This window comes from Sphaerodactylus townsendi, linkage group LG05 (assembly GCF_021028975.2).
Source record: "Sphaerodactylus townsendi isolate TG3544 linkage group LG05, MPM_Stown_v2.3, whole genome shotgun sequence".
NCBI lineage: Eukaryota > Metazoa > Chordata > Lepidosauria > Squamata > Sphaerodactylidae > Sphaerodactylus > Sphaerodactylus townsendi.
Genome location: NC_059429.1, coordinates 91,442,505 through 91,455,225, shown reverse-complemented (window position 1 = coordinate 91,455,225; position 12,721 = coordinate 91,442,505). Strand labels below are relative to the sequence as shown.

Here is a 12,721-nt window from a genome sequence, read left to right as displayed (position 1 = left end):
GCACATTCTTTGTTAGAGTCTGGCTTTTTAGATTCTGGCTCTCAAGTTGTTTTATAGCTTCAAATGATCTATGTTCAAAACGTCTATAACACAGATTAAAATTTTGTATTTGAGTACACTTCTGAACAAGATTCACTTCTCTGCATGCAAATCCAGAAAATATAGCCCATTTTGCTTAGTTCCTTAGACCACTAATTTTGAGTAATCAAAAATTAAACATGCATCATCAAAGGAAATTGAGAAGTCTTTATCTGTTAAAGCACTTATAAAGATCAGTGACTCCAATAACACCAACATTTTTTTTACAAATCCTATATTACAATAATGCAAAAATAACCAAACCGGTGGAAAGGGTTGTAGACAAACAAGGAATTCATTATTTGACTCAGCATTAACATACACCTACATTGTAAAAGTTGATTAGGTAGGGATAGGTTGGTAGTACTCTGACACTAGAATCATAGAGTTGGAAGTCCAACCTTGCAGGAACACACAATCAAAGCACTCCTGACATATGTTCATCCAGCCTCTGCTTAAATACTCCAAAGAAGGAGACCCAACCACTCTCCAAGACAGTGAATTCCACTGTCGAACAGCCCTGACAGCCAGAAAGTTCTTCCTAATGTTTAAGTGGAATCTCTTTTCCTGCACCTTGAATCCATTACTCCATGGCCTAGTCTCTGAGGCAGCAGAAAACAAGCTTGCTCCCTCTTTGACATGACATCCCTTCCAATATTTAAACATAGCTATCATGTCCCCACTTTGATTCTCCAGACTAAACATCCCCAGCTCCCTCTTCTCTTCATAGGGCATGGATTCCAGATCTTTTACCATTTTGCTTGCCCTCCTCTGGACATGTTCCAGCTTGTCAATATCCTTCTTAAATTGTCCAGAACTGAACACAGTACTCTAGATGAGGTCTGACCAATGCAGAATAGAGTGGTATTTCCCTTGATCTAGACACGATACTCTCATTGATGCATCCCAGAACTGCATTGGCTTTCTTGGCTGCCATATTACACTGCTGACTCATGGTCAGTTTGTGGTCTACTAAGACTCCCAGATCCCTTTCACATGTACTGTTGCCAACCCAAGTTTTCCCCATCCAATATCTGTGCATTTAATTTTTTTTGCCAAAGTGAAGAATCTTACATTTATCTCTGTTGAAATTCATTTTGTAGTTTTGGTCCAGCTGTCTAATCTGTTCAGATCATTCTGAATCCTGCCCCTGTCCTCCAGGGTATTAGTTACCCCTCCTAATTTGGTATCATCTACAAATTTGATTAATATGCCTATATTTCATTATCTAGGTCATTGATAAAAATATTGAGTAGCACTGGGCCCAGGACAGAACCCAGGACAGAACCCACTACGCACTTCTCTCCAGGATGAAAATGAGCCATTGATGAACACTCTTTGTGTTTGGCCAGTCAACCAATTACAAATCCTACTTGCTACTGGAACATGGCCATACAACCCGGAAAACCCACAACACCCTAATTCCAAATCCATCTAACAGTTGCATTGCCTAGATTACATCTTTCCAGCTTACTTGCAAGAATATAACGGGGCCTTTCTAAAATCAAGGCCTTACTAAAATCAAGGTATGCTATGTCCACAGCATTCCCTTCATCTACCAAGTTTGTCACTCTATCAAAAAAAGAGATAAGATTAGTCTGGCAACACTTGTTTTTGAAAAACTCATGTTGATTTTCAGTGATCACATTACTCCCTTCCAAGTGCTTACAGACTGTTTCCTTAATGATCTGCTCTAGAATCTTTCCTGGTATTGATGTCAAGCTGACTGGGCAGTAGCTGTTTGGGTCCTCCCCCCCCCCTTTTGAAGATGGAGACAACATTAGCTCTCCTCCAGTCCACTGGAATTTCTCCTGTTCTTCAGGAGTTCTCAAAGATTATAGCAAGTGGTTCTGAGAATACTTCTACCAGTTCTTTTAATACCCTAGGACAGTGGTGGCGAACCTTTGGCACTCCAGATGTTATGGACTACAATTCCCATCAGCCCCTACCAGCATGGCCAGTTGGCCATGCTGGAAGGGGCTGATGGGAATTGTAGTCCATAACATCTGGAGTGCCAAAGGTTCACCACCATGGCCCTAGGATGTAGTTCATCAGAGCCTGGAGATTTGAATTCATCTAAAGTATTCAGGTATTCCTGTACTAGCTCTTTATTTATTCTGTGAGGAATTTCCCCTTCTGCATCTTCTGATCCATTTCAGTTTTTTCCCAAAAGAAAAACTAGACTTGGCATCCCCTTTCCATTGTGTAATGAACTCCAGGAGAATATGGTCACTCCCACCTAAGGACCCTACCGCTTTCACCCCATTAATCAGGTTATCACTGTTGGTTAGGAGCAGATCTAAAATAGTCAGTCTCCTGGTTGCATCGTCCACTACTTTGAATATGAATTCCTAAATTAGAGACTGCTATTTGCAGTAATTATAAAACCTACACTTGACTGGAGACTTACATACAACTCTTACTACCAGTTTGGTTATTTTTGGACTAATATATGATTTGTCATATATATACATATATAATTTTGACCTCTAAAAAAGACATTTGGTCGAAATGTGTTAGTTCAGTCTTGGCAACAGCTTACATGCTATCAGATCAATCTTTGTAACAATTTATGTGGGGGGTTGTATTATTGTGGGGGATTGTATTATTCGAGATGCTACTCTTGGATTTATATTTATATTTCCATGGAATTTCCACAATTTTAAATTGTTATAAATGTTCTGAGTACAGTGTAATAGAAATATTTTGTATATAATGAGTCCTGGCTCTGCCATGGAAACTCACTGGGTGATCTTGGGCCAGTTACAGTCAGCCTAATCTATTTCAAAAGGTTGTTGGGAGGATACAATGAGGAAGAAGGCAATGATAGCAACAGCTTTGGGTCCCCATTGGGGAAAGGGGGGTATAAACGTAGTAAATAAATAAATAAATTTCCATTTGGTTGCCTATCTCCACTGGATAATGCCAGTGCTACTGAAGTGAAAAACCCAAACAAACACAAATAGGCCCTGAACTGCAACATGATTAAGGATAGAGAAAGACTCATGCTAATTTTGCCAATCTGATTAGTTTTTGTTGCTGTATAATTGGTTTTTAGTGAGATTATTCCGAACTGCCTGTCGATCAAAAGGCAAATTATAAACATTTGAATAAGTAAGGGGGACGTTCTAGAACTACAACTGCCACCAGAGCAGACTACTTCTATTCAATATATTCCTTCTCTGGATAAGTTGAATTGAACTGGGAAGGGTCAAATCCATTCCTTCTGGGACACTTCACATAAAACTTTGATAAACAGCATCAGGTAAATGTATGTAGCTATACATCTCTTCTCTTGAGCATGCTTCCCTTGGTAAGCAATGAGCTCACATGGGCACCATGTGAAAGTTAAGCCAATTTGATTAAGCCGCTGAAATGAACAATGAAGGCAAGCAAGAGCAACTGAGAATCCACTGTGATCACCAAAGTATGGAATAAGAGAAATTGCAAACAAATGTAATTAGGGGGTTAATTAAGAGATTGTGCATGCAATAGAAAAGTCCCATGAGCACTCTTTCCAGTGCTGAATAAACATATGGTGGTATGGGATAGCATCAGGGGATATGTGAGAACCTCCATTTTCTGCTGGCATTTCATTTGCAATTGTGCTGCTATATTCATACTGCTGTTCAGCAACATCCAGTCCTCCTGATTAAAGTCAGAAAGCAGTTTTAAGGTAATGGGAGGCAGAGGCACCAACTCCAAGGACATGCACATACATTTCATTTGTTTTGACATTGGCTAGGGTCAGAAAGGTTTGGTAGATTACTGAAACTCTACAGAAATCTTTGAATGATAACGGGATGAGGGCTCACACCTTGGAAAACAATGCCTTTTTCATCCCATTTTCAATAGATGGTGCGTGTGGGGGAGATCTGTGTATATGACCCCCCCTTTCCTTAAGCACTCCATTTCTGATGCTTTCTAATGATGTTTCCTGAGGTATATCCTTTGTAATGTAAGGATGAAGGAATTTTATTTTTAAATGTTTTGATTCAATTTACTGAAAATGCAAAGGTCTTTTCAGACAAAAGAACTCACCCAGCCCAAAACTGATCAGTCTTCCCACATGGAGGTTAAGGGAACATTCCTGGGTTCCCAGAAGATATCTAGGCACTGCCCAAGCCTATGTCAGCTTGGCTTCAGGACAGCTGCTGTATCATGCAATTTCCAACCACATCATGGATATGAATTTGGATACTAAGCAACATACAATAGATCCATATCAATCCCAAAAAACACATATCAAAAACTGACTGCAATCCTATGCAAAAATTCCCAGTGACATAGACTTGGAATAATTTAGCATAGCATTACACTGCAAATCCTATTTATTTAAAGTGACCTGCATGACATTTCCATTTATTTTGTTAATGAAACACTATCTAGGAATTAGTAAGTAGTACATATACTGTCAAAATCCTAAGATTCTTCTGTCTGTCTTCCAGCCAACACATTTGTGACCTCAGTTCAGACCTTATGATTTCTGCTTGGTGTGACAAACCCTGAACCCCTTACTCAGGATTAGATTCTGATTCAATTCTTTATAACCTCCTTGTATATGATCATACTTTTTACAGACAGCAAACAAAATGCTCATCGCTTCTTTGCTCATGATGTTATGGCAACTTCGCATAACTGCTAGCAAGATTGTACGCAACTGTGAACATGCACTCCATCTGCTTCAAGCTCTCACTCAGCCATATTATCTCTTGTCTACAGTGTTTCATGTATCTTCATTTGTGGATAACAGTGCTAGCCTACCTTAAAAGGATGTTATGAGGATCAGAGATACTATTTGTGAAAATCTTTGGATTCTAAAAAGCACAAATTATTACTGATAATAATGATAATAAACATCACCACCACAATAATAATAGAGAAAAAATGGAAATGAGAGAAAGAAGGGAAACATTACCTCTGATTCCTAGGTGTCAGAGCAAAAAAAAAAGCATTATATTGTGTATCTCATAACCATTAAGTAGCGATCACAAAATAAAGTGTCTGTTCTTTAGCTGGAGTTTGGTACAAAACCAGAGGTGGGATCCAACCAGTTCTCACCACTTCTCTAGAAGTGGTTACTAATTTTTTCTGAGTGCCGAGAAGGGGTTACTAAAGCAACCTCCCTGCCCAATAGGAACTGGAGGTGCGTTTGTGCAGCGGCGCCACTGTTTGAATCCCACCACCATCGGAACCTGTTATTAAAATTTTTGGATCCCAGCACTGTACAAAACCCCCATACAAGTACTCTTAACTTAACTTTAAAGAACACTATGAAGGTAAATATTTTACTCATTATATGATATTATGTGGAGATCCAATGGCCCTTACTGCACAAGCCCCTGAAAATGTTTTGTAAATATTTCAAAACGTCGTCAAAACCCCCTGTTTGTCCGCACTCCCTCCCTCAAAAACGCTTCCTGGCCCTCATTTTGTGCTTATTCCATTTGTAAAAGCTTCTTGTTAGATTTGTAGCTATGAAGTGTCAAAGCCTCATGCTACAATTCTCTATGGGCCATGTCTATGTCTATATCATGTCTACCTAGCTATGTAGACATGACCTCCTGAAATAATAATTGAAAAAATTGATGGAAATTCAGTGTCAGATGGCTGGCAGTAAAAGTGCAGTGAAAGTGAAAATGCTGTCAAAATGTTTTCAAAAAGAATCGCTAGGGAACAGCATGCAAATAAAATGTTTTCAGGCAGGAAATAAATTTTTTGAGCTGAAAACCATGCAGAACCGAATGGAGGAAATGTTTCGATTCCTGCCTGAAAACGCTTTATTTGTGTTGAGCAGAAAGGGCCAATATTCTGCAGTAGTTAGTGTACTGGGCTAGGATATGGAAGACTCAAGTTCACATCCCTACTTTGCTATGAAGTTTGGGGAAGTCGTTCTCCCTCTCCCTCTCCTTCCTTCCTCCCTCACCTAAACAACTTTTGGATTGTTGTGAAAAATAGAAGGGAAAAAAACAGTAGATATTGTCATGTGCTCTTTAGAAGAAGGGCAGGGGAATAAAAATATACCAAATTATTTTAATGACAATCATATTATTATAATAACTATATAACTAATTCTGAAGAGTCCCCCCTGCCTCCAGATATGAAAATCTGCAGATGGGGGGCAAACTTACCCCAAACAGATGTCTCTGCAGACTTGGGGAACCCCCTTGGTCTGCAGAAAAATCAGGAATTTAAAAACAAAAACAGGGGTTTTAAATCCCACTGATTTTTTTAAAAGTGATCTCTGTTCGTGCTCAGATAATGCCTCTACCAGTAGTGGCTGACTCCAACCCCAGCCAGTCCAGTTGGTGCAGGATGCACAGCCATCATGTTGCTGTGAAGGTGGAGCCCAAGAGCCATTGACAGGTCCACAGTGGCATTGGTGGGGTGGTGGTGGTGATGCTCTGGCCACGCCCTGGGGCGAGGGTGTGTCCAGGCTGTGGAGGGGGCATGGCAGGGGCATTCCAGGGCATTCTGGGGGTGTTCCAGAGAGGTGGTGGGTGGTGCTACGGCGGGGCGCAGGGCATGCTTGCACCCCGGGTGCAGTTCCCCCTTGCTCTGCCCCTGCAGGTCCATTTGGCTGTAGCCAGGCCAGAAGGTGAATGTGTAGGAGAGATATGATACCACCACCCCTCTCCAAATTTCATGGGCCTTCAGCTTTGTATGAGCTACCAAGACAGTGGAATTGGGGGGAGGAAGCCTTGCTGCACTTGCCTAAAATGGTTCTGGACAAGCTCCTGAGTGAGCTGGATGGGGGTGTGGGGGGGGGGGAGGCCTGGTACTGCAATGGCAGGGGAGATTCTGCAAGTTTTGGGGGCATCCACTTCTCTTACATTCCAACAGTGAAGAGGGCCAAATATTTGGATGCTTAAATCTAGATTTTGTGGAGGAGTGTGGTCAGGAAGGATATAATGCCTCAGTTGGATATAATGCCATTTAGTGCACCCTCCAAAGCAACCGTTTTCTCCAGGGGGACATCTCTTTGTTGTCTGAAGCTCCAGGGGATCTCCAGGTTACAGCTGTAGGTTGGCACCCACTGGGCCCAGAAACAATCTCTGGGTGACTTGAAACTACCTGACTTCCATGACTCAACTAGGCCTGGCCGCTTGCTACTCTTCAACAGTATTCCCCCCTATGAAAGCCAGAGTGGAGTAGCAGTTAAGAGTTTCAGAGCAGGGTCTATGAGACCCAAGTTAGCATCCCCATCTTACAGTGGAACCTCACTGGGAGATTTTGGACCAGTCACATACTTTCAGCCAAAGGTATCTTACAGGATTGTGGTGAGGATAAAAAGGAGGACAGGGGAATAATGTAAACTGTTTTGATCCCCACTGTGGAGAAAGACTGTAGTTTTCAAGGGTAAAGGTGGGGTGGGGGGAGGGAGTTGGGCAGCTTAAGACAGAGAAGAAGATAAAGGTAGGTGGGCTGTTGGGTGGGAAGGAGCTAGGGCTGCCAGTTCCAAGTTGGGAAATTCCTAGAGATTTGATGGATGGAGCCGGGGGGGGGGGGGGGATGAGGAGGGTATAATGCCATAACGTCCACCCTCCAAAGCAGCCATTTCTTCCGTGGGCTAGGGTTGCCAACCCCCAGTTGAGAATTAGAGATAACCCAGAATTACAACTGAACTCCAAATCAGTTCCCCTGAAGAAAACTGCTGCTTTGGAGGGTGGACATTATGGCCTTATACCCTGCTGAGGTTGCTTCTCTTCCAAGGCTTCACTCGCACATCTCCAGGAATTTCCCCACCTGGAGTTAGGGGGGGGGGACTGATCTCTGTAACTCTGTAACTGTTGTGATTCTGGAGGTTTGCTGCCACCACTACTGCTGTGGGGGAAGGAAGCAGGTGGGTGACAGAGAGTTCCGCCACCACCGCTACTGCAGTGGGAGGGGGAGAGGAAGCAGATGGAAGGCTGGGAGGGTGATGAGGGGGCAGAAAGAGAGAGTGATGGGGTAGTAGCAAAAAGAGAGAGAAGGTGACAGGTATGGAGGAGAGAGAGATTTTAAAAAAGGGGTGGCCGGAGGGAGCAAGAATGAGAGAAGCAGGCAAAGAGGGGAGGAAGCAAAGGAGGAGGAAGCAAAGGAGGAGGGAATGGGATAGCTGCTCATGCAGGTTTTTTGGGAGGCCCACTTGTTATTGTTATTTTATATAGCACCATAATTCCCCCAAGAATAACAGCATGCAGAATGATTAAACAACGGACCCTTCAGTGTTTCAGGTGAGACTCCTATTATAAAAGGGCAAGAAGTTACTGTGCTTGATGAGTATCCCCCCCCCCCAACTAAATAAGTGAATCAAACTGTTGCTTCATACACTTTGATTCAAAGAATGCGCTGTCACAAACTGCAATCTAATGAATGATGTTATAACCTTGAGTAAATATTTCCCCAAGAAAATGTGTTCTGTTTTACATCCTATAGCAGCAGCAGATGCATCTACAGATAGTCTGTTTCTGAATGGATCCATTAATAACACTGCAGACAGGATGGGTTGTTAGTTGAAAGATAAAGTTAAGATCAACAGGAAAGCAAAAATCATGGAGGGTTTTTTGGTTTACTCTCTTACAATTTCAAACTTCAGGGAGAAAGAAATAGAAGATATATGTATTTGCAAACAATTTTCTTCATATAATTTAGTGATATAAGATAACTCATCACCATAAACACAAGATGGCACTCAAATTCTGACAGTCATAATCATTAGCTTAAAGAAAAGCTCAGAAAAAAACTATAGTATATTCTCAGCAATGAAATGCTTAAAAGAAAACAATGTAACACTTACAGAAGTCATCAGACAACACTACTGATACTAATGAATTCATTAACTTAGATCAATGTAAAGGTCATTCCAAATCACTTTTACTGTTTGTTTTCAGATTAATGTTTGCAAAGTAAAGATAACTCTCCCTCTATCATGCTGTCATGCTCCAAGACAAAAACTGTCAGAACTAGAAGAGTACTAGACCAAGCTACAAAATTTCCTCCACTGTATTTTTAGAATGAAACCATGAAATGAAATAGGAGCTAAAAGAGAAAATTGATTGTTCAGGTTGCACTTTGGACAAGATCAGCAGAAAAGACAAATGACAGACAAGGAAACAAGATCAGCTTACCCCAAGACCCAAGTGAAGCAACTTCTGTTCTCTGATTCTCCTGTTCGGCTCTGCAGGGATTAAAGGCAAGCACTGTGCTAACAATAAACTGAGATTAAAGGGGAGGAATGCTGGAGGCTCCTTTCAGGAGATAGTAGTTAGGCAGCTCTTAAAGGGGAGTGAAAGAATATGAGAATGCACTTCTGTGTGGGTGTCTCTCAAACAGTAATGAAAGTGTATTTTACACTCCAGAGAACCTGTCAGTAGCATACTCAAAGGAACATAGCAACTGACACTGATTTACATTCCTGCATGCCAGGAAGATTTAGATGGTTCACAATCCAGTTTTCAATGGGAGCCCATTAGCTTGTTGAACTATACTTGCTGCCTGATCATGAGTCAGCTACTGTGGCAAAAACAATGGCTTGACAGGTAGGGAAATGCTATGCTGTTCTACACTACATGCCAAAACTCCACCATAATCCTTTTCTCTGTAGCAAATGCACACCGCACTGCCCACAGTCCCTACGTTTGAAGGGATGTTGAGGGTGAAACTTTCCAGCACATCTAGCTTGTGGTCTTTTTCAGGGATTTGATTGCCCTCTGTGAGACACATAATATTGGACTTGAGAGACCATTGGTCTGATCCAAGGGGGCTCTTCGTATGTTTTTATTTTGCAGTGGGGTCACTGTCCAGATTACTTGCCCACCCTTCAAAAGAAGGGCCTTTGCCAATCAGTTATGTGCAACTCAAACTGAAGTATGCCACACTTCCAAAGAAGAGGACATGGTGTAGGATAGAGAAGTGAGTGGAGAATTTAGCAGTGATGCATATCTTACAGTATGCAAAAAATTATAAAATGAGGTACAAGAGTTCAAGCCATCCCCTTAGTCATACCTTTTGGCCTTAATTCCAGACAAATAAGGACAGGTTGCTGTAACTTAGTGGTGAAGGAAATGTATTCTGAACATGTTCAGAGTCAATCACTATTATAATTAGATCACTTTTTAAAATCAGCACAAGCTGCTGTGCTTTGCAATGAACCTCATATGGTTGTGCAGATTTACTTGATAATTACTTTGCTATATGTATGACATTTCTTTAAGGATCCAGCTGCCTGGGTTCTATTTCCATTTAATGCAAACATAAATTGCACTTTAGTTTGTACATCATCCCATTGTCTCAGAGCAATAAGTGAAGAAAGATGAATTTTGTTATTGAAATTCACTTCCCACCAGCAAGATGTCAGCCATGGCTACTTTGATGAGTGAACAAATACTGCCCTCTAGAGGCTGATACTGAGCACTATCAATCCTCTATGGCTGCTCTTTCCCACTCATTTTCATAGTGGGGAGATTTGTGCAGCATTTTTATGTATGTATCTGCTGAGATTCAATGATTTATGTTTACTTCTAACTTGCTCTGAAGCAGCAGCATTAAGAAACTGTTCTAGCCATGCCAGTATGTTAAACCTTATGTCAAATGGAAAATATTGCATTTACTAATAGCTGTCAAAATGGCAATTATTATGATGAGCTGTGTTCATATCTCAAAACCAACCAGGTCCCTCACATTCATCAGAAAGACAGTGTGGTTCCTTTAACTTTCAAGAAAGAGCCTGCCATAGGTATGCTTGCCAGATGAGATTTCCTGGGATGCCACACTGAGTGCACATTTATGCACTTATGGACTGCCTCTCATTGAGCGTACATTCCCTTTATGTCAGATTCTTGATTGTGCACACATTTTCCCCCTCCTGAGCTCCCTGCACTGCAGATCAGAAAAGCCACATGGTTTACAAAAGTGGGCAAATTGTGAGTTTCCCCCTCCCTGCACAGGTAAAGAAAAGCAGACCAGTATGCATTTGGCTTTGTCCAGGTTTCCCATTCCTCCCTGCCTTCCCCTGCCCATGCAGGAGCAGTTCTATCCACTCCTCCACTGGCATTTGTGGCAGACTAATAGGGCTGTAATTGTTTTTTTCATGCTTGCAGGAGCAATTGATCATTAATACAACATGAAAAAAAGAAAAAAGAGGAGAAACGAAAAAGGCAGCAAACAACCACCCAAACTGGAAGCAGGAAGAAAACAAAATGGCGACTGGCCTTGGAGGAATCAGATGGGCACTTCCACACAAGTAAACAAACAAACACAGGGAGACCCCACTGTGGAACAAAAAGTCTTGGGGAAAGTACTGCATGCATAAAGATCCTTAGCCAGTGATAAAACTGACACAAAGATTGAATATGGAAGATGTTGAAGACTAAAATAATGAGAACAGCGTTAACCTACTTTTTTTATAGTAAGCTGAGTTCATACCCATCTTTTTTGATACTAATAAAAAACAGTATCTTATATTCTAATAACCAAGTTGGCCCTTAAATCCAGTTACTGGAGCTTTGAATGGGCAAGACAGATCTTTCCTCAAACCTGAAAAAGAACCAAGGTTTGTAGAAAAATCTAAAATCTTTAAAAATACATTTAAAAAACCTCACAGAAGGAGTGCTGTAGCTTTAAGCAATGGAATCCCTTCATGGATCTTGGTGGGCAACTGCAGAATTCCTGGCATTCCAGACAGGTCCCCACTTGTAGAATAGAAGACCAATAAAACAATAAGAAAAGTCAGTACTAAAGATTGCATAGGGATTTCAAATTTGGTCAATGAAAACAAAACAGTCTGCATATCAGTCCTCCAGTTTGAGGGCCTTCTCCATGAATCTTCAAAGTCAAATTCTGTCCACTGTCCACTAAAAAATCATGATTTGTGAAGAAGCCTTTTAATTTGAAAGGGGAATATGGGAAATGTGGGCACATACAGAAAGCAAATTTTCTTTCTAAAATTGAGTGGATGAAATGGGATGGGGCACTGTCCAGCTAGATTTTGAAAGGTACTGTGTGGGTTCCAACACTTTGATGTACATTAATACCAAATTCTGCAACTGTTCCATGCATACTAAACATAAGAGGCTACAAGACTGTAGAATGCACATGATCTTTAACTAATTGAGGGAGAGGCCATGGGTCAAGACACATTATTTGCATGGAAAAGACCCTAGGTTTAATCACTAGGACTTCAAGTTAAATGATTTCTAGTAATACTTGTTAGGAAACACCTGTCTGAGATCCTGGAGATCTGCCAGTTACAACATGGGGGCTAGATGGACCAGTAGAAATCATTTCCATATTGGGTTGGATCCAGAATCAATTTTCCACTAAAAAGAAATGTACTAATTTCTCCTTTTTTTGCAGCAGACTCCCAGTTTGTCCCTCATGCCATTTCTGAGGGTCCCCTGTTCCCCACAAACAGCATTTCTTGCAAATCACTAGTTGTAGTGGGAGGAAAGGAGGCAGGAAATTTCCGCACTACTAATGGAAATGCTAATGGACATGGACGTAGGTAAGGGGGGGCGGTTTCCTCGGGTTTGAACCCCCCCCCCCATTCATGTCCGAAGCTCAGCTCCTCCGTTTGTGGGTTTTAAAAACATTTTAGTGCTTTTTCGGTTTTTGGCCTGCAGGGGGCGCATTGTTTGGGCTAGCAGCACCAAACTTTCAGGGA

General features: G+C 41.5%; 1 protein-coding gene across 1 annotated transcript in view; it reads right to left on the bottom strand.

Annotated features, from left to right (window-relative positions):
- CAMK1G (calcium/calmodulin dependent protein kinase IG) overlaps positions 1–9,366 on the bottom strand; it is a 62,224-nt gene extending 52,858 nt beyond the window's left edge. The window contains exon 1 of the mRNA XM_048497437.1: positions 9,189–9,366. The gene's annotated coding sequence lies outside the window, so the exon portion shown is untranslated. The remainder of the gene's footprint in view (positions 1–9,188) is intronic.
- Positions 9,367–12,721: the final 3,355 nt, after the last annotated feature.